At 48.4% G+C, this 17,859-nt stretch overlaps 1 protein-coding gene across 1 annotated transcript in view; it reads right to left on the bottom strand.

Annotated features, from left to right (window-relative positions):
- Positions 1-245: 245 nt before the first annotated feature.
- The window catches only part of TWIST2 (twist family bHLH transcription factor 2), a 34,634-nt gene continuing 17,020 nt past the window's right edge, over positions 246-17,859 (bottom strand). The window contains exon 2 of the mRNA XM_005152713.3: positions 246-987. The gene's annotated coding sequence lies outside the window, so the exon portion shown is untranslated. The remainder of the gene's footprint in view (positions 988-17,859) is intronic.

Below are 17,859 nucleotides of genomic sequence, written 5' to 3'. Positions count from 1 at the left end.
ACTCCAACAGCTCCACATCACTTTAAGGGCACATCTCCTCTAAAAGCAACCCTCCTTATCCAGGGTGCAAGTAAACAACCAGCTACCCCTGGCACAAGCAGGCAGACATCAGCCTGGCTAAATGACACTCACACCTTTTGCCCTCCATCACCTCAGAAACAGCTTGTAGCCAAACCAGTGCAGGTCAGAACACAGTGAGGTGCGAGGAAGTGGCTGCAGTCAAGAATGTAAATCTCGTACCCTCGGTAGCTGCATGACATCTTTATTTTTATTGGCAAGAGAAGCAGTATACACAGCAACATTGCAGTCTCTTAGCTCGTTAAAAATATCTCAATAAATAAAACAAATAAGCAACATATACACTGAAACGAAAAGGGGATGAGGGGGGCGAGCGGTAGCAAATCATGGAGCAATAAGGAAGAGGCAGTAGAGCGTGGAGGGCAGTCTGTAATCCAGGCTGTACTTGAAACAAATCATGCAGGGAGCTGGGGACACAGTGGGGTTTTTCCTTCTCTTTTTTGGGGGGGTTGTTTTATCTTACGAGAGCCTTGGTCCAGTTTTGCCATCACTGTACAAGGAATAGGGTGCTGGGTTTAAACAAACAGACAGCAAACAAACCCAGAAAAGAAGGCAGGTCCAGGGGAGTAACATCTGAACCCAACCGTTTCTCCTAAATGTGTTCCTGAATTAAGGCTTTTGAGAAGAGCAAAGAGCTAAAACCAAACGCACACACACAGACAGACACAACAATGGACACCAAGGAATGTCGTTTCTCTTTGGTCAGTCGCTTTAGGGAGAGATGTTGCAAAGTCTCAGACCATCAGCTTTCGGTGCTGTTTTCTGCTCAGTCCAAGTGCTCCGCAAGAGCTCAGAGCGAGGGAGGTCAAGAGGGGTCTTTTGGACCAGTTTACTTGAGGTTGTTAAGGTTTCAGAAGCTACAAACTTGGATACATCCCAATTCCACTTCAGTCTCAGGCATTGGACAGTCTGGAGAGAAGAGACAAAAAAGGAAGACAACAGAAATGAATGCACAGAATACAGGACATCTTTCCCAGGTATGTTGTCTGGTAAAGTTGTTTTCCCCTACAGATTATGGCTGTGGTTCATGATCACCAGTAACCACGTGCTGAAACCTACCCCTGGTCCCACAGCGTGGAAGCAGACAGCTAATCCAGCATCTGGGAGAGATCCAAGGCACCAGGGGCAGCCCCACACCACCTTGAGCAAGGGAAGAGGGGAGATTGGATGCTCGGGTGTCTGAGCTGGGCTTTGGGAACTCCACCTACAGTGACTCCAGCCCAACATCAGTCAAGCTCTGTGGGAAATGAATCCGTTTTCTTTCCATCCCTGGGTAATGCATTGATGCAATATCCAAGCACATCCAAAACCACCACTACCCACAGAAAAACCAACCTAGACTTTACGATTCATTTGGCTTTGGATGTACAACCTAAGTTCAGAGCGTGGAATGGTAAATCCATGGGCAGGAGCAAAGCATCCATCACAGAGGCCATCTGCTGACAGCAGCATCTCCAACCCCAAGGGATGTTGTGCTGACCTCCAGTTCTCCATGTGATTCCCAATGACTCAACCATACCATCCCTCTTCTGCCCCATTTATTGGGATGTGACAAGATGCAGCAGCATGTTGGGAGCCCTGCTACCTGCAGGGTTTGCTCTGATCCACAGCAACCTGCTGCTGGGTTGTGGGCTGGTGGGACAAACTGTGACCCAGCAGTGCCCATGGGAGACCCCATCTAACTTGGGGGAGGGATGGTTTGCGGGCGAGATGCTGTTTCTGCCTTCAGAAAGCCACCTCAGCTCATATATCAAAAAGCAGATATAATTATTTCCTCCCACTAAGGAAAGCTCCCATTTAGCTTATTTCCTTTCCTTTCCTTCTCAAAGTTATTAATTATCTAATTACAACCACATTCTGCAGACGGGCTCAGGACTTGACAGCCTGCCCAGGACCACTTAGGAACGCTTAACTACATGGTGTGCATGAGCAGCAGTGGTTTATGTATGTGCACATCTGACAGATGACAGGTTGGTCCTTGTCCTAATGCTGGTGCTGGGGAGGGACTCAGGAAAGGAAAACAAAATACAGGGAGGAAAGGAGATACCATGGAGGGATTTTCTGATGGCTTCTTCTAATGTTGTTTTCTCCAGCAAGCAGAAGAAGGGATGGAGGATGCTTGCTGCCAGCTACACAAGGTATCACCGTGCCCTGCTCTTCACCGACCCTGGGTGCCATGTAAAACAAGGTGGAAACAGGTAGGAGGTAATCCTGAGCTGATCTGTTCGCACTGGTGCTTTAAATCCCACTCAGGACTGGAGAGGTCAGCACAAAGCAGCTCTTGGAGCAGAGCTGGTGATTTGCAAGCTGATGGATTTAACCCCGGGTGAGACACCCTGCTCTGGCTGCTGCTGCAGTGCAGGATCTCGTTCCCACTGGTCCTTTCTGGTTTCCAGCAGCTTTTTTGGCTCTGACTGGAAAAAGAACGGGAATTTCACAACAGCTCAATGCTGTATTCCCTGTTACTGCGAGGTGAATGACTCTAGGTCTACCCTGTGCATAGCACTATGGCTGTGCCCCACTGCTCTTGCATGGCTCTGCCACGTCCCATCCTTTCTCATCCCACCCAGGTCACCAGAATGAGGTGTCATTGTGGATAGATGTGGCTGCTGCTCAGCCACTGCCTGGTTATCATAGAATAGCTTGGGTTGGAAAAGACCTTCAGAAGTCATCTAGTCCTACCCCTGGGTTATCAGCCTTGGCAGGGTAACCTGGTAGGTTATTTCCACTGCACATTAAAGCAGCCTGTCTGAGCTGATTGAGCCTTATTATGACCAGACATAGGGGTCACCAAAGGAAGCTGCTCTACCTGGCCATGAAGGGGTTATTCTCCACATCTTGACATGAACTTGTGTTTCAGTTCATTGCCTGTAACATTTTGCTCATTGTTCTTACCATGTATTCTATATACAATCCACATCAAGGAGTAAAACCCACTCGCTCACAAACCCCATCTATCAGCACAAGGAAAGTGCATGAGATGAGAACCCCTGTTGTGACCTGCTCCTTCCATTTCTTCTTCTGTGGACCTTTGGGATGTTGGGTGCTGATTGCTTTCAAACCCCTGGCTCTAAGTACCTGTTTTGAAAGCACATAAATGGTAACAGAAGGAGGAGGGTATCTGCTTGTGGCATCAAGGACACCTTGGTGGTGGGATGTGTGGCAACATGTCCACTGCAGGCAGAGAAGTGATGTGTGATGGCTGCTCCCAGCCTGTTCTTCTTCAGTTATCCCCCCTTTCCATGTCACTCATATAGAGGAATACTGTGCTAAAAACCTGCTAGCATCCCACATGGAGCATAGTAAGGCTGGGGGACTTCAGTGGCTTCTCAGTTTGCTTAAGAGTGCTATGGGTATTGGAGAAACCATACTCTGAATCCAGCTTCTGATCCTCATGTCAGAAACCCAGTCCTTGCTTGTAGTGGTTTGAGTCTTGCAGGGGGAAGGAAGATCAGCTCCTGGTTGAGAAAGGGGGATAATATCCCCCAAAACCTGCTGCTGGTCTTTCCTCCTCCCCTATACAGTACTGGCACACCACTGCAGCCAGACTGCCTCCTCCTGCCCCTTGTCTCTGGAGATCCCACCTCAAACTGCTCCAGTAAACCCAGTGCCTTGTGCCTGTACCCCCAGAAGGGCTGGTTCTGATCCCCCAACTCATCATGCACCAGAAGGGGAAGCACAGCCCTGTTTTCCTTCAGGAGCTATAAAATGAGGCAATGGGGCCCTTCAGGCTCCTTTGCCCCCTTAAATCATAGAGAGCTTTTCCATAATGATTTTTAATGGACCCTCCCAAGGTCGTGCTTTATGTTTATGATCCTGTAATCCCAGAGGGGCTCGGCAAGGAGCTCATCAAAGCCTGTCAAAGCGTTCTGCTGGCAGCTAACCCTATGGTGCTTCCCTGCTCTGCTCCCATAACTGGGACCCATGGAGGCTTCCTAATGCAATCCTGCAGGAACGGCTGCAGGTTTCCTATGGCAGCAGAATGATGAGGTACGGACTTAATCTTAAACAAAGCAGGAAAGCACACGGCAGGCTTCATAGGGAATGCCTTCCTGGCTCTAAGCTGGTGTGTAGCACAGCAGGACAACACAGAGCTTAGATTTAATCACATACAGGCTCGCTATGTGGCTGCTCTCTTTGCATGTGCCTCAGTTTCCCCAGTTGGGAAATGGCAGTACATCCCTTCCTCTCTTACCCTGCATGTGGGATTTAATCAACTGGTGCCAATAAGGCACCTTGTGATTCTCCAAGTTATAGCTGAAAGGCACAACACAGCATTATAACAAAGCACAACTGTAGCATCAGGACTGAGAGCTGGTGGATGGTGAAACTCTCTGCTGAACACAGCTCTCAAGCATTTCCCTTACCCTGTAGCTTGGAACACAGAATATAGTTGTTGTGCATTACTTTACTGCAGACCCAGTGCAGTTTCCTTTGCACGGTGAGTTGAGGGCTTGCTGCTCTGTTTCCTTTCTTTGCATTTGGAGCATTCCCCAACCCAAGAACACTGCATGGAAACCATGGGAGCTGAGAGCTGCTGGTTTGATGGAAGGTGGCAGCAATAGCACAGACAGGGATTTTGCAACAGGACCCCAAGGCCTTTGCTCATATAGGATTAGAGTGGTTTTGGTTACAATAACATAACTCAGAGTGCAAATGCAATAGGAAATGCAGTTGAACAGCTTGAGTTTGTTTGTTTGGTGGTGGTGTTCTGTTGTTTATTTCTTTTAAAGGATGTTTCTCAACTTACTTTACTGCAAGAAAATGCTTCTCCCACCAGGTCCCAGCCTCTCTCTGCCCACAGAGGTTTTGTCCATCCAAAATCCCTACCAGGAAAGTGCTGGCCTAACTTCTTGCCTTGTGTTTGGGCTGGGAATAGGGTCAGGTAGTGAGTAGCGGATGAGGGGTGTGAGTGGTGCAGCACACACCAGCTGCTCACCCTGCACCAGCTGGGACTGATTTCAGCAGTCACTGAGTAGTTTATAGACTGCTTCCTCCCCCCTTCAACTTGGGAAGTAAAAACCAGCACAGGTCAAAGCCAAGACCCTGGCCCTGCTCAGTGGGTCAGTGCAGGGCACACTGCCTGAGGCTGATGCTGCTGCCTTTCGGCATCGCTGGAGTGGATGAGTTTTCTGACTGAGCATCATTGCTGAAAGGAGTCTGAACTGCAATAACAAATCTCTTCTAAGGGACTCCAATGGGCACGTTCTTCACCCACCCCATGTGTGCTGCCTCGGTGGTCACAGACAGCTTCCCCTCCATCCCGTGCTGTCCTCACTGCTCTGCTGCCTTTGGCACCATCCCCACCACCGTGTTTTGCCCCCTTTGAAGTCTCCCATCCCAGACTGTGCTTGTTTAAAGCACCCCCACAACATTGATTTTAATGGGATGTTAACTTGCAGGCTCTGGAGGTTTGGGTTGGGGAGCAGCACTGCTGTGAGCCAGGCTGGTGTCAGGAGGTAGGATGCAAGCAGAGCAGGCAGCATTGCTGGGCATGGCTGACCAGAAAGCTTTGGCATCTTCCTCCCTGGGAAACAAACATGCACTGAGGAAACATATGTTAAACCAGCCCATGGCAAAGCACTGAACAAACTCAGCTGGAGATCCCCATCACCACCATCCCAAAACTTATCCTTTCCAAAATGAGGATACCAGAAAGGATTAATATAGTGAAACATAACAGCAAAAGCCTATTCAGGCTATCAGGGGTCCTTACTCATGCTTGCTTTATTGTGCTAGGTGCTGCACCATAAGGTGGTTACAGGCATGTTACCGGGTGAATGAGGAAGGAGAAGCCCCCTGTTGAGCTGGATCTGATTGGAGATGGGACAGAGCAAACATCAAGCCATGACCTCTCTGGTTGTTACCCAGGTGGGTACCTTCAGGGCTGGAGACCCTCTATATAGTCCTCAAGAGGAGGAAAACATGACGGGGATGAGCTTCCCTGTGCTAGTCCAACCACTGGGCTCAAGCAGCGCTGGGTTACAGCACAAAACGGGACCTCCATAAAATGCCTCAGTCGGCACTAAGTAGCAGCTGCCCTTAATCTTTTTGCTTCCAAATAAACCAATATGCAGCTAGTTTGGTTATTGCATTATGTCATAGCCCCGGTACGCCTGCCCGCCGCACCAGCGCCGCGTGCGTCCTGCCCCATGGGCACAGGGAATGGGGGAAAACAACAGTGAACAATGCGAAACGTGACTCGGGGGGCTCACGTGTTGGCCCCCGTGCCTTGGGAGAGAAAAGGTCAGCACGGGTTGGTGTGAAGTGCCAGCGAGGGAGTTGGTGTAATGCCAAAGCAAACGGCTCCAGAAGTGGGGTTGGTCCTTTTAAGATTAGGAAATGCCAAGTTGGAAGGGAGGACAGATCTCAGCGTCTTGATTCTCATGCCAGGAGGTCTGAATTTGGATTGCTTCTGGCCATGAGGGCTCTGTCTCGCCTGGCTACCAGGACTCCTGGTGAGCTGGGCTCTTGCAAGCACCCTGTGCTCCTCTCTTCCCACCTCTGTGATCCAAATTAACCCCAGATTTACTAACAAAGGGACTGTCACCAAGACCTGTGTGGCAGCTTCAAGTGCAGACATCTGAGATATGCTGGAGGATCTTGCTGAGGATACAGAACCCCCCTAATCTCATTGTCATCATCACGGGCAGGGTCCCTACATGAGGAGCTTACAGCCAAACACCCCCAATTCAACCCTTAACCTTGCTCATTCCTGAGCCTGGTGAACCAAGGACCATCATTCCCGGCTGTCTCGGGAACAACAGCTTAAAGAAAGCATATGGCAAGTATCAATGGTAACATCCACAGCAGTGTCTGTGTGCTTTGCCCTCCAGCATCCCGTGGTTTTTTATCTGCTCAAAACCTCCTAAAACCAATGTTTCTTGGGCTGAATTTTCCATGCCCAACAGTGATTCCTCTTTCTTGCCATTGTTTTTGTTTTCTGGAGCTGGGGCAAAAACAGTCCAGCTGTTCTGGAGCACAGGGAGAGTGGAAAACAGCCGCCCTCCAAAGTGCTGAAGGCTTCCCCTTGGCTGCGTATTGGAGGCTTGGACTGCAATGGGTGGGAAGCTGAAAGGCAGCATGTGTATCACCCGGCTTGTAAAGCAGCATCCCACCTGGGCCTGGAGGAAATTAAGGTTGTTTTGACCTAGTTCTGAGCCTCCCAAAATCACCTTCCAACTATGCACGGGCTGAGTGTTTCTGTGAGCCACATGAAGCAGACCTAAGGCAGGAAGCATGGGTGAGTTATTTTGCCTTGGCTTTTATCACAGTGCCATTAAAAACATGAAGCCCTTGTGAAAGCAGCAGAGGTTTGCTAGGATGGAGGCGAGCTGGTGGGCTCATAACCAGCAGGTTGGGATATGCACAAGCAAACCAGGTCTTTGCTCCCTGGATTAGGTAGAGCAGATGGCCAAACTTTAGCAAACCCTGGGAAGTGGGATGGGAGGTGGGATGCCTCTTACCTCCCTCCTAAGCTGAAGGTATTGAGCAGCAAGCTGAAGTTCAGGTATAACCAAGCACAGGCTGTGCATGTTCTGTTCTGTTTAAGGATGGGGAAACCCCATCTGCACACATGTCCGTGTTTATGCCCCGTTTAATATATGCTCAAATGTTTTTATGGCAAAGTTGAAGGAAGAAGGGAGATGCTGCTCTGTGTATAGCATCCATAAAGCTACACTTGCTGCAGGTGTTGGCTGGGTCTCTGCCAAAGGGGTAATCCCAAATTGTTTTTGGGAGTCGTCCCCAGGGCCAAGATGGACAATGATGTATAGCTGAGATTTAAAACATTTTTCTGATGTGGATGGTGCAAAAATGCAACTTTTTAGGACCATTTTCTGACCATGACCAGAGGCAAGCAGCAGGTAAGGGGAAACTGAGGCACGAAGGAATGGCACCTTAAAATAGCAGAAATCCCTTGATTTTCAGGGCTTTTCTCACCAAAAAAAGGTTAAAAAGATAGGGATGGGGAATAACTTCCCATCCTCGAGGTTGCTTTCTGCCCCATGGGGAGTGCTGGTCCTTGCAGCTGTGGCACACACCAGGAAAGGAGAGAGCCCGAATCCGCAGCTATCCCTCAAGCAGCGGAAAAGGCAGGCAGGCCGGTCTGCAAGGCTTCAGAGGGGAGGAAACAGCGGAGAAAGGAATTCAGATAATTGTGTACATGCAGTGGGGGGAGAGAAGGCCCAAATCAGATCTAATGCTGTGGGTACGGACAGACTGAAACCAGATACCCTGGCTTGTGTTTTTTCTGCCTTTGCTGGTATGAGCCCTTATCGACCATCTGCTCTTGAAGTCTCCCAGATGAAGGAAAGCCACAATTATGTGCATCTTCCAGCTGGGAAACCATTTAAAAACACATCCTTCCCAGTTGTTCATTCCTGAGTTGCAAACGCACACACACCCCACCGGCTATCACCGAATGTACCCCTCGTCCAGGGGAAAGCCTCTAATCTAATGTACCCCAGGCTTTCCAGACCTCGAAGGGTTTGTCTGCCCATGGGTGGTTTGAGGGAAAACATCCTCCCTGTGTCTGGTGGACCCCTGGTTCATTATGGTGAGTGTAACTAGCTGTTTGATGGGGATGGGGCATAAGAAAACAGAGATTAAAGCCTTTTCTTCTCCCTCCTTTCCAAGAAATGGCAATGGCTTGGTCACAGCTCACTGTCCGGGAAGAGCCATTCCTGAAGAGAAAATGCCAAAAGATGAAACCAAGAGGACAGCCCTTGGTGTTTTCCTCAGTGTTTTGGTATCTGTCTTCTTTCAAGCCATTGGTTTTTAAAGGTGCAAAGTGAGCTTTCACATTCTTCCAGCTCCAGGCCTGCCTCTGCAAGGCTAACCCGTCTGGAGTCAAAAAGGTGTCTCCAGCACGAGAGGAGGCTGAAACCCTCACAAACCACAGTAACACCTCTGAGCGCTCTGATCTCGGTTTCTCCTTAGTTCCTCATGACTGAGCTGTTGGGTTTTCCTTGGGGCTTCAGCTCCTTCCCATTTGGGATGAAGGAAGAGGGAAGCTGAAGGACTGATGCAGCCCCATCCTGGAGCTGCAAGCTTGGAGCAAACCAGCATCGCTCACCCAAGAAAGCCAAGGTGGCCTCCATCACGCTCAGAAACTTGCAGGCTCACCAGCTTCCCATGGAAAAACTTGCCCTTTGGGGTCTCAAAACACACTCCTTTGGCATGATTTTGTCCTGTGGCTGAGATAAAATCAGCCTCAGGGTAGGGAGGAGAAGGGAGAGCTCTGCAATGAAGCCTTTTGTTGCTGGGATGCTCAGAGTTTCTGTGTTATGTCCTGTCTCCCCGCAGCAATCTCAGGGCAGTTGTTAATAATATTGACTCTGAGGTGTCCCTCCCTCACTGGAAAATGAAGCCAGCGAAATAAAGAGCTTTAAAGAGAAAGGAGCCCCCTTGAAGAAGCATTTCCCCCAGCCCTGCACTCCTCCACAGCCTGAGCATCAGCCGCTGCAGGGCAGTGGGGTTCATTGCAGCTGGAGGAGGAGGAGGAGGTAGGTTTGTGGGAGCCCCTTATAAAGTCTTGGCAGCACATCACTGGGAGCTCATTTAGAAGTTGCCGCAAGGAGGAAGCTGCTAATGAGCAGTTGGAGCAGGAAAAAACAGGGTTGCTTTGGCGTTTGAAAGGCCCATCTAAGCTCTGTCCTCAGCTCTGCCCGCCTGCCTGGTGGGTGGCACAGAGGGACAAGTGCCTGAGGACACCACCAGCATCAACTGAGCATGAAAGCCAGGGCAAAGAGGGACAGGAGGAGGTGGCTACCACCAGCTCTCCTGGCTAATGGAGCAGCAGATAAAGCCCATCCCTGTTTCCTTGGGTTCATTTCCCTTCCCCAGAGGCACTCACACATAAGCTTGGCTTTAAACAGTGAGGAAGCAGAAGGAAAAAAGGTAGGGAATGGGATATTCTTGTTGGAGAGCCCAAATGAAATATACAGGGTTGGGAGAAGAGGTTGCACAGATGCTGACGTGCATCTTAAAGAGTGGTTCTGAAGCTGCTGAGGCTTGTGCCAGATATGAGGGCAGTCATTTCATGTCTTCCTCTGCCTCATGAGCACCATCCTCTGGGCTCAATCAACATGAATTCCAGCTGCCAGAACACAAGCAATTCCAGGCATGCACTTGGTTCTCCCTGCCTGAAATGCACGCATCAAAGCAGTGCTAAAGAGATAGAAATGTTATATGCAGACATCAGGTAAGGAGGGCAAAGTTATTATGGATGTGCCATATGCTTCTACTGAGATGCTCACACCAAAGACCATGTGCAAACCTTACTCTGCACAATCACAGCCTGCAAGCTAAGGCTTAATGTATTTTAGGAAACAGCTGCATGTTGTGTTATTGCTTAATGACTTATGCCATTGGCTGGGCTACAATGGCTGACTGTGTACCTGTGCTAAGCAGTTTGGGAAGTATAATGTATTTGTTTAAGGCAAACTTGTTCTTGTAGGCTGATTGAGGCTATCTTGGAGGAAAATATCAGTAGGAACATGATTCTTCTTCCTCTTGGGAATATGTGAAGACAGGGGCTTAGGGCAGCTGGCAGTATTTAGTTTGATGTGTGGCATGCTCTGATGATGCTGGCACTCAGTGTGAGATGTGTCTCCTGTCCCTGTCTGTCTCTATAGGGATAAACACAACTGAGATACGAAATGGGCTGTAAAAACACCCTTTGCCTCCTCCACCCTGTTTTAGAATAGCAGAGAGTATCCTAGGAAAAACACCTATAGATATATCTGTAGGTTTATCCTTTTTTCCAAGGGAATTCTTTTAGCCTGCCCTTCTCAGCCAGCAGCTTCCCTGTTCTCCTTATTTTTCCTGTGTGCAGCAAGTATGCAGCTGCAGTTTGCAAACCTCATGAGTAACAGCATCCCTGTGGGAAGTGACAACCATCGCTCTCTGAACTTGGCACTGCAGGTCCTACCCATTTCCCCACTGTACCTGCCCCTGCCCTGTTTAGATTAGGTACTTTGGGAGCAAGAATTGCTGTATCTGTGCAGAGCTGAGCACAAGGAGAAATAGGCTTAGCTTTTGCTTATCAGTGCAGCAGAAACACTGTAATAACACTGACTCCTAAATCAGTAAGTGGGTTATAGTTATGACTAACTCAACAGCATGGATTAATGCCAGTGGAATTAATAACAACAATAAACCCCCTGCTTTAAAAGCACCTATGGTTTAAACTTGTTACTTAAAAAAACCTAGAATTAAACAAAAAATGGAGCCACCCACTGAAAAGAAGAGGCAATTTGCACAAAATCAGTGGCATTTCATGGGCTTCTGTGAGCAATCCGCAGGACAGGGACGACTGCCTTATGAACTCGGGGTGCTTTGTAATGTTCGATACAGTCAGTGACAAATAGCAGCTGAAACACCTGTAGGCCAGATGTGCGCAGCTGTATGTGTGCTGCTGCTGATCAATCTTCAGATTACATCACGCTCCAGATGCCTGACTTCAGCAACGCTTGGAAGGCAGAGCTGAAGCAAACAAACTGCAAGCTTGGGCATTGCTTTCTTCCCCACAGCAACACCGTGCCCCTATGCACGCAATGGTGAACCCTTCTTCTGTTGTCACCTTGAGTGCACAGTGCAACCTCAAAGCAAATAGAGGGGAGACTCCACCCAGCCATTTGGGAAGACATTGGCATCCTATAGCCAGGAATGATGTCTCTGCATGATTAATGTGCTGGGGATGTGGGCTATGTACTGCCATAGAAACACAGAAGCAGCCAGGTTGGAAAAGACCTGTAAGATCAAGTCCAACTGTTTCCCAACACTAATCCATGTCACTGAGGGCCTCGTCTCCACGGTGTGTGAACACTTCCAGGGATGGTGACTCCATCACTGCCCTGGGCAGCCTGTTTCCAAGTACATTCCAAGACCTGTTCACTCTGGGTTTCTACAACTTTGAGAGCCCAAAGCCATCAGCATCAGCCTTTGAATCGGTTTATTTTGGTGTTTCTCCACACTGCAGCATACAGCACACCTTCACCATCTCTCCATGGCCATGTGTGTGGATGTGTAAAGGGAAGTCAAGCAGTTTTCATATTCAGTGGAATCATTACCTGCAAGAAGTATGGCACTTGTGCCTGTAACACTGGGAAGCAAACCTTTGTCTGCACTGAGAGAGAATGGGAGGTGATTGCAGAAAAAGGACCCCAGGTTATTTTTGCATCCAAAGTAGGGAAGAATGTTTTCCCTTTGGTTCATGAGGCTGTGTTTGCTCTTTAAAACTGGCAAACAGATGCTGGGGCAGATTCCCTGAAGCCCCGGAGATCAAATCTTCCATTTTTATGCTTATGGATAATAACATACTTAAAAGAGCATCACAAAAGCCCCTCGATCTGAAGAAGCAGGATCCCCATCTCCTTGCTCAATGCCCAGCTATGGCAGAGCCACATCTTGGGTGACATTCCCAGATGTCCGCAGAGGAAAAGGGGCTGTTCTGAAACTTCCCCCCTCTCATGAGGCAGTGTTTGAAGAATGTGCCCTCACTCACCACACCCTGATCCATAAAGGCAGTGATTGCAGTCCTTTGGCCCCAGCCCAGCAGCGTTTCAGGTGCAGGGTCTTGATAACCATGCAGGCTCTGAGTAATGGCTGTGATTCAGCCTCTGTGTTACTGGTCTCCCAGGGCTTTTGGAGGGGGTTGTACCAGGCTAGGTCTCCATCCGGGATTAACCAGCATAGCTTCATTGAAGCCAAGGGGCCAAACTCTCACTTGGAATAAACTGGCATAACTCCATTGCAGTCAATAAAGCTACTCTGATCTTTTATTTATGGCAAGAATAGTCCAATTACTTAAAATATGTGGGGCTACCCTTATGCAAAGGGTGTCACATTTCTATATGCCAAACAATCCCACCAAGGTAAGAAGTGCTTGACATCAAATCAGGCACTCCGGTGTGTGCCATTGACATTAATCATGCTTCAGAGAAGGCCAGCGGCTGATGTGCAGGGCTGGGGTGAGCACAGCTTGGGACAGGACACCCACTGCAAACCAGGTTGGCTGCATTTGCCTTATGACTTGGAGCAACCTGGTCTGGTGGAAGGTGTCCCTGGCCATGGGTTGGAACTGGATGAGCTTTAAGGTGCCTTTCAACCCAAACCAGGCTGGGATCTATGACTGATGCTGGCAGCATGCCTCTGGGAATGACGGCAGCAACTTTGCCTAAGTGTGCTGATAGACCATGGCTTGCTTTGCATTAGTCATCTGCTAGTGCCTGGAGGCTCATTATGTCTTCAGTGGTCTGGCAGCTACATTAACACAGACACAGGCCTAGCAAGAGCCATCCTCAGTCCTGCACCTCTCCTGGACCATTTTGCCAGCCTTTACTACAAGTACTGCATTGTACAATGCTTCTCACTAACTTCACAGCTTTTGCCTTCCTTGCAGATGGCATTGCCCACACTTAAACACAGCCTCTAGATCCCAACCTGAATCCTCTCACCCAGCTGCTACTCTTTAGGTTAATGAGTTCCTTCCTCTCCTGCCTTGGTGTTTATAATGAGCTCTGCCACTTTCTTTTCTCTCCCATAGAGAGAAGGGCTTTGCTTCAGTGTGTGCTCACAGCCCAGAAAGCCAACAGTATCCTGGGCTGCATCAAAAGGAGTGTGACCAGCAGGTCAAAGGAGGTGATCCTGCCCCTCTACTCTGCTCTCGTGAGACCTCACCTGGAGCATTGTGTGCAGTTCTGGTGTCCTTAACATAAAAAGGACATGGAACTGTTGGAACAAGTCCAGAGGAGGCCACGAGGATGATCAGGGACTGGAGCACCTCCTGTATGAAGACAGACTGAGAACATTGGGGCTGTTCAGCCTGGAGAAGATGCATGGAGACCTTGGAGCAGCTTCTGGTGTCTGAAGGTGAGCTATAGGGATGCTGGAGAGGGGCTATTCGTTAGGGGCTGTAGTGACAGGATGAGGGGTAATGTGTTAAACAGTGGAAGTTTAGGTTGGATATAAGGAAGAAGTTCTTTCTTGTGAGTGTGGAGAGGCACTGGAACGGGTTGCCCAGGGAGGTAGTAAATGCTTCATCCCTGGCAGTGTTCAAGACCAGGTTGGATGAAGCCTTGGGTGATATGGTTTAGTGTGAGGTGTCCCTGCCCATAGCAGGGGGTTGGAACTAATTTTAAGGTCCTTTCCAACCCTAACTATTCTATGATCTTCCAAAGGCTGACTTTGTTGTCTGAGGATGCCCAAATGGGCTTTGCAGGACAAAGGGCAGCAGATAAGGTTATTTGTATTGCTAGAAAGGATTTTGGAATATGAAGAGGTTTGAGGTTTTTGTTTGAATAAGCTATGCTTCATCAGGGTATCATTTACTGTTCTTCAAGCCTTCTAGCTGGCTGTGGTTGAATAAATGCTTGAATGTCTGTGTTGCTTTTCAGCTCTGCTTGAGCACCTTGGGCTGTGGTGGCTACTGGAGGGGCTCCTAGTTCAGATAATGGTAAAGGGGAGCAGTAACCCTGTTAGTTTAGCAGTTTCTGATGTTGCCATCCTACGTCAGAAGTGTGATCTCTTGAGGAGATAGATAGGCAGTAACCCCTGGTCCCTGTCTGTGCTCTGAGCATCCATGAATCACTCACTTTCCAAAACTCATAAGGCAGGTATCATTGCTTGTAATTCAGCTTGAGGTCAGCTGGTTGCTTTACAGCCTTTCCTGAAACTGCTATGTGGGTGATGCCGGGCAAGCCAGTAATGGGAAGCAGGAACAATCTTACTCACAACCTCTTTAGCCGCATACATCCAGCCTGGATGGTGCTGTGAGCTGCCCAACCCACTGCTCTGCTCCAAGAGCCTTCACTCCCATAAAGGAATATCCTGAGGGTTTTAATTTCCTCTGCAATGACTAACTAATAACTTCAAAACACCTTTTTATGGGCATCAGCGGCCTCGGAGTGGACACAGCAGTGTATTCAGCTTGCTGTTTGCTAGGCTTTCTATGTTGCTGCTTGGTTTCTTTCCTATAAATAAGCTCTCATGTCCATTTTTCATCACACGTCTGGAATTTATGGCTTCATAAGAGGTAAACCAAAGTTGATTGCTCCCTCGCTGCCCTTTTCAAAGGGGAACAAACAATCTCACTCCAGCAAGTTCGAACTTCTGGAGGAAGAAACATGCAGAGATGAAATCTCTGTGCTAAAGGAGCAGAAAAGTCAGCGTGTCCTTAGCTTGTCCAGTTAGGGAACTACTTAATCACATGCCTGAATGTGTGCTGTTAGCCCTGCTGAGCTGACTCCAGTGCACATCCACTGAGGATGAGCAGTCTGCTCTGCTGAATAGGAACAAATGACTCCCAAGAAGTTGATTTGTATGCAGCATGTACACAGAAGCTTGGAAAAAGCTCTGGAAAACTGGTTTGTGTGGGTTTTCATCCTGCAAAAGGCAGATAGATGCTTTCTTGTCTGCAGCTGTCAGGGGTTCCTGGGTTTTGGTGATTGACTGAATGGGTTAAGTCAACATTTTCAGCCCCGTTATTGTGGGTGACTCAGCTCAAGGCCAGCTGCCTGGTCTTGTTTAGGTTTGCCAGCTGCAAACTGGACTTGTTTGAACCTTTGAGCTTGAACTCTGCTAGGTTCCCAGTGAGCAAATAACCTGTGTTGCTGTGGTACTGATGCAATCTGGTTTCAGGGGGGAAGAAAGGCTCCTTGCATCCGTTCAAAACAAAGGCTCTGTGCTTTGCCTTTGGCCCTGCTGCTCCTCTCTGTATTTCACAAGCTGTCCTAGGCTGTGCAGACCTGAACTAAGCTCGTGCTCCTGTGAATCAGGGGCTTGGCTCTGAGGCTGCTTCTCATCTGACTGCTTGGGTTTGCCACTGATGCCGAGCAGCTTTTATGCTCTGTTCAGCTGAGGTTTATATACATACACTGCTGCTGTCTGCGTTTCATATTACCCTTGGCTCAATCTGTGCCTGTATGTTTGTGAAGCACGAGGGAGTCTGGGTGTTCCTAATTGAAATGGAAGATTTAAAGGCTCATTAAGAAATCAAATTGAATGCAGGTAGGGTATAGGAAAGCATTGCTCTGTCTAGGGAAGTGTGTGCATGCTTCTGTGTGCAATGCACAGATCACCTCTGATACCATATTTAGGCTTTAAATATACTGTAGGTGTTGGAGGATGTCTGTAGGGACTTAAGCTTTTCACTCCTCTGTGCTTTTTACAAGTTAAAGATGCTGTTTTCTCTTGCAGTTTCTGGTTGCCATTCTTATTCAGGTGCAGATGTCTCATCTATATATAGATGTACACTGCATAATTCCCCTACTCATGTGTGCACCTATAATACAGTACTTGCCTGTATCAATAAATATGGGGGGGGTGTATATACTTCCATCTAATACTTTAAAGTTGGTGTTCATCTAAGAGGGAGGACAACCATAGGGATACCACTGACCACCAAAGAGATACTGGTTTTTGACACTACATCCTGTGGAGAGATCTTCCTCTTCCACCTGATTCTTGGTTCCTAGCAAATATGATTAGCTGTATTAGTTACTACACCCTCACTTGAAAGGTAAAGAGGTTTCTAAGGATCAGCTGCTCCTTAGCAGCTTAAAGGCTACATAAAAGGAGCAATCCTTTAATCAACACCCAAAATGAGAGGATGGGATGAAGCTTTAGGGCTCAGGGAGACTGGCTGGTTCATGTGGCACATGCTTTATCCTTGAAGATGGCAGAAGAAATGCAAATGGAAAGGAACTCACAGGTTTCCCCTATTTAAGTGCTGCAGCTGAGGAAGGAGAAGGCCCTTACCCAGAGGAGTGTGCCTGGCTGGGACCTGGGCTTTGCAATGTGTCTGAAGCTGCAGCCCACTGGAACTGCAGCTGGAAACCTCGCAGCAATGCAATGTGCTTGTGTCCCTGCGGGACTGGCAGGAAGTCTGGAAACCAGCCCTCCCCATATGAAAAGAACACGTTTGCTTGTGCCATGCCTGCCAGCTGTGGAGGGATCCTCAGGCTGGGGGGGGCCTATTGGGCCACACTGGTTTGCTGGGAGTTACATGGATGCACCCTACAGGAAACCTAACCTTACATCCCACAAACAAAGTGATCTCTGCCCTTTCCATACTTATTTATATTTAGTTGACTGCAGAATCTGGCTCTGCAGAAAGTCCCTTCAGGAGGTCACGCAGCTGAAATAATAGCTAATGAATTTCTTACAATGATTTGGAGTTAAGTACTTTCTTCTTCCCTCCCTTCAGTCCCTTTCTGGCAAACGCTCATGGGTTATTACATCAGAGAATGGAACAACCAGGGCAGAGCCTGCTGCAAAAGCATCCTGATGTATATGAAGGAAGGACCTACACTCATCTCCAAGTATTTGCATGCTGCCCCCAGACTAATAGGGATGGGATAAGAAAGCTAGCTGATGTGTGGGGTATTGCAGCAACCCAAGAGACTAAGGAGAGATATTGGCATTGCTTTTCCTTCACCTCAGTTGATTTCATCCCTGGCTATGGCATCATCTTAAATCCAAGGGATGGGGCTCTTGGACTTCTCCAGTATTAAACCATCCAAACTATTTCCATCTATGTGTCACTAATGAAAGGAGCTGAGCTTATTCCTTTCAGTGGAGCTGTGCCTGGCTACACAGGCTAGGCTCTGACAGCAGGAATTGGTGATTTCTATCTGTTCTGGGGGAATCTGCTCCTCTATTTCCTTGTCTACAAAGATTCACCCATTGTACATGGGCTGTGGATATGATGCTTGGCTTTTGGGGACACATTGCTGTAGCAAGACATATAGGAGCTACACTAAAACAGCTCATGTGTTC

Source organism: Melopsittacus undulatus, chromosome 8 (genome assembly GCF_012275295.1).
Source record: "Melopsittacus undulatus isolate bMelUnd1 chromosome 8, bMelUnd1.mat.Z, whole genome shotgun sequence".
In the NCBI taxonomy this organism is placed as follows: domain Eukaryota; kingdom Metazoa; phylum Chordata; class Aves; order Psittaciformes; family Psittaculidae; genus Melopsittacus; species Melopsittacus undulatus.
The sequence above is the reverse complement of the archived record's forward strand: the minus strand, read 5'-3'. Positions and strand labels throughout refer to the sequence as shown.